This window comes from Pogona vitticeps, chromosome 5 (genome assembly GCF_051106095.1).
Source record: "Pogona vitticeps strain Pit_001003342236 chromosome 5, PviZW2.1, whole genome shotgun sequence".
Lineage (NCBI taxonomy): Eukaryota > Metazoa > Chordata > Lepidosauria > Squamata > Agamidae > Pogona > Pogona vitticeps.
In genome coordinates this window covers 147,929,605-147,934,320 of record NC_135787.1, presented here as the reverse complement: position 1 = coordinate 147,934,320, position 4,716 = coordinate 147,929,605, and positions in this window count along the sequence as shown.

The following is a 4,716-nucleotide window of genomic DNA, read 5'->3' as shown; positions in this document are numbered from 1 at the left end:
GCAAGGGCATTTCCCTGGCTTTCTTCCTGAATCTCCTGGCCGCTCTCTGTTGGAAGCTCTGTTTTGCCCTTTAAAACTGGCCTCCCTCCCCCCCCAAAACACAAACTTAGATGACAGAAAGATATTAAATATTTAATCTGTCAATCTGTCAATCATGACCATCTTTCACATTCCAATTCTTATTAATATTATCTGAAAATGTTGCAATTCCGTTGCCATTCTTGTGGCACTTTTGAATACTTTGTAATTTTATTTTATTTTGCAATTATGTAAAGATGCATGTTTGTTTTTACTTTTCTTATGTAGAATGATAGCATTTCGATGGCAAAAGTTTCTGGGATGAAAGCTGTCAATCAGCATTAAACCAGCATTGAAAAAGATTTTTTTAAAAAACATGTAGCAGAGAAGCTCATAAAAATAAAGATTTTATCCAGACTTCTTCTAGATCAAGGAATATTTTTTTCAAGATGCTGGTTTCTTAAAAAGATGAGATGTGGGTGTTTGTTCCTGGTTGTAAGCTAAATCACAACCAAACAACAAGTATAACAAAACTAGGAGAGAAGCACTTTTTAAAAAATTGTACATTTTAAAAATATTTCTGAAAAAGATGGTGATTTTTTTAACGTTATGAAAAGTAGGGTTTAGATGCAAGCCCTGAAAAACCCTGCACTCATTTAGCATCAAGTAGAAGCTGGCTTGATAGCTTAATGGTTTAGATAGCTGACTGCAGAGCTACAGGTTGTTAGTTCAGTTCCCCACTGTGTCCCTCAGAAGGGCCAGCCTGTGTGACCTTGGGCAAGATGCCAAGGGCACCCCAGAAGAAGGTAAACATTCTGTTGAAATCAATGGATATTTGAAATTAATTCTGTCAGGATATAGAAGCAGAACATTTTCACCTTACTCTTTTGTCATCTTGAGGAAGAGGATATGCTTGATTTAAAACCAACCTTAGAGATGGCTGAAAAATAAACAGAGATATCATTGATACGTAGCGTTTGCCATCTTGGTTGGCCACTGGCTACAGCTTGCTTAGCTTCTCTCCATGGCTACAGAAATAGATTTGTGCTGCGTATTTGTTATCAGCACAGGCATCTGATAACCAAAGTTAGAAAAAAAAAAAGCTTTCCTTGACATTTCTAATGCATTGGCTAGGGCTGCTAAGTAACATCCAATTCCTTCCTCTATTCCTGTCAAGACTATATGTTCTAACAATTAAATGAGGAATATCTTAATGTGTGAACAATTTCAGTCATGTGTAACACACATTTTTAAAAGAAATCTTACTACGTCCATTGATAAGGTGTATAACACAGATGGAAAAACAGGTCACTGCTCTAGTTCAGTCTCTTGAATCTGACTCTCTTTCTGAATTGTTGCAGATTAACTGTCACAGTAATTTTTCTGCATCTCTTGATTATGAACTTTGGAACAGGGCGTGCAAAGCTGACAGCGATGGAGTAGTTAGAGTGCAGAATCAAGACTCAGGAAAGCAGAGCTCAAATCAACAGTGGGCTATGAAACGTACTAGATAATCTTGAACCAGTTACACACACCTATCCTGACTTATTTCACAGAATGGTTGTGAAGTGGGGACAAGAAAAGCCATGCATACCCACCTGCAGCTCATTGGAGGAAAAGTTGGATACAAATGACAGACAGAGAGACAGACTGCCCCAGTTCTTAACCCCCGGTGTAGATGTTTGTATTTTTAGGGGGAGGATTTTTAGTGGGTGGGGAGTGTTTGGGGATTTTTTATGTGTGTGCATGTGGGTCTGGTCTCTGAGTGTCTGTGTGAATTTCATTGTATGTATATACTATGTATAGACTTACAATGACAATAATTTTTTTTGATTTGATTCATCAGAAAAACCCTCCATTTGATGAATGTGGATATTGTGTTTCTGTATCCACAATTCAAAATACCAGGAAATGGCCCACTATTGCTTCACAATATAATGCCCCTTTTGCCAGCAGGAAAAACGAACCAAGTTTTACACAGCAAAGGGCAGCCTGAACGTGGACAAAATCAATGGCAGCAGTCAAGATGGTGTACAGGATACCCTCTTGTGCTCACTATTATTCACAAAGGGACACAAAACAAGGGAAACTTCCAGAGGCTGACTCCTTTTTCCATCAGTTAACCATTTCTCACTCAAATACAAAGCAGTGGTCAGGGTTGCTCTTCAACAAGAGTTCATTAGGGAACTTTAAGGAAGCAGAAACTGCAGAAATGTCCCTGGGGACTCTACATGCAGCTCACAGGCTGCACTTTGCCTATTGCTGATATAGTAGTTAAAATGTTAGAGGTTATGGCTTGGGAAGATCCCCCTCCAGCCATAAAGCTCACACAATGACTTTGGGCAGCTACTTTCACATGTCTGACAAGGTTTTAGAGAGAATAAAATGGGTGGGGGGAAAAGCATATGCAGTACATTGACCTTCATCAAGAAGAGTAGGATAAAATATCTTTCATAAACATAGAATTGTTGCCTGACTGTATTGCATCATCATATCTTCTAGTGATGTCACTGAATATTTTGAATGCATAATTAGAAGTATAGATTTGTCCATTATAGGAGTCTGATTCATTATGAACTGAGCAACATTTTACTCCAACTTTCGTGGCTTAAAAGGTAAAATGATTCCATGCACAGGTATCAGCATTCACTTTCATTTGATAAATATCTCTTTTATTTAGGCCAATTGCTCAACTGTTTGTAACAAACACTTTCTATGGTCATTGTTCTCCAAATAGATCTAAAGCCTTCTAATTCCCAGGTTGAATTCTGGTTGCATTTCTGATTCTCTGCCATGGTTGGTACTGAGAGGTACAGTTTGCAGGGATCATCATCATCATCTTAGAGCTGCAGAGAAGCAGTAAGGCACAACTATATGACATCAGATGCATTACAAACACAAAAATAATTATTGGAAAATGGAGGTGTTATTTTCTGAACACTTTATGATTAATTACTAATTCCGAATTAAGCTGACAGGCATACTTCCATGAGAACACGCTCAGGGTGTTACCACACAGATAAGGATTACAGTAGAAATTTGTCCTGGTTTGGTGTAAACATCTCGATACTGCACCCTTGCATTTCAGTCACTGCCACAATTCACACAGAAATGTTTAATTATCCTGGGAATGTGCACTTAAAGTGTCCATACATAACCCAACCCTCTTTATCAGCACTCTCTTACCTACCTCTTTTGTTATCATTCAAATCCATTCTTTTCTAAATGTTTAGCGAGTGAAATAGTGCTGAAATGGCAAGATAAACATTTGAATTAGTGCTGTATCATTTAGCATTATAACATTAAACTATGAGAATTTTTAAAATTATAAATTATATTGCAGTTGTAGTCCTTAGTGTAAGCAGAAGCAGGCAGAAGGAGTAGAGCACATTCTGACACCCCACCCCACTCTGTGCATCATCAGGGGTGTCATCTTGACTCACCGAACAACAGCCATAAACACAATCACACAAAAGAAAAGGAAGAAAAAGTAATGCAAGTGGTGATGCTACAAAAAGCACAAGCTTTGCTGTCTCAACAGGATATACTACATATGCATGTAAAATGATTGGCTCTACTAGTGATTAGCATTGATGGTATGTAGTCTATAGAATAAATATCAAAATAAGAACAGCGAGGGACATGGCACAAACACTGGGACAAAAAACCATCTACAGTAGTTGCTCCCTCATTTGTAACACTGAATAAAAATGCAAACAATAAATAACATCATACCATTATGTCTGTGCCTTTCTGCATGAGCAGCCAATCATATGAAGCAGGAGTGGAAAGGCAGACAATGATTATTAATACATTTTAAGAAATAAAGGAAAGCTAAGTATAGAGACATAATCTTTCTACATTTGAGAATAACTTTCTATACAAAAGAATCTGTTATCTCAAACTGGACACTTTATTAGTAGCTTACTAGAAAATCAAAATGATAATTAAACTTATGCAAAATTTTTGGAAAACAAACACCCCAAATCTTCAACCTAGCTGTAATTTATATCTTTCTATGAGATACAATATAAATTTTCCACTACCAAGAGACAACCACATAGCTTTGTATCCACTTCAATAGCTTGTTCAGTTGGAAGATTTTAAGGATCAGTCAGAACCAAAGCACCAGAAAGTGTTGTGACCAGCGATGGGCACAAATTGGAAAAATTGTGATTTGTTTTGATTCGTCATTCATCAGGGTTGATGAACAACAAATAACAAGTTTATGAATTTTGGTTTCTGAAGGTGCTTGGGGGGGGGGCTGTTTTATAGCTCAATGAATCAATGAATCAAAAAAATGTATTTGTTGGGGCATTGATTTGGATAAATACAAATCAATAAATTAGTGATTTTTGATGAATTTTGCAATTTGTTTTTTTATTTTGTGCCCATCTCTATATGTGGCATCTTAAAGACAATGGCCTGGATCCTCTTCCACCAAACTGCTGGGGCAGTGATCTATTGCACCTTTTGGGAGCTTGCACAAGGAGGTATCCAGTATCTCTTTGTGTGAGATACTGGAAGCCCCCTTACTTCCAGTGTGCAGTCTCTGCTCATGCCATGCAATATCAGGAACAATATCAGCAGTGTCATGATCCACTGCCGTGCAACAGGATTCCAGTCCAACACATTTTATTACAACACAAGCTTTTCTGGACCACAGATCACCTCATCTGTTGCTGTTTTCCACAAAAG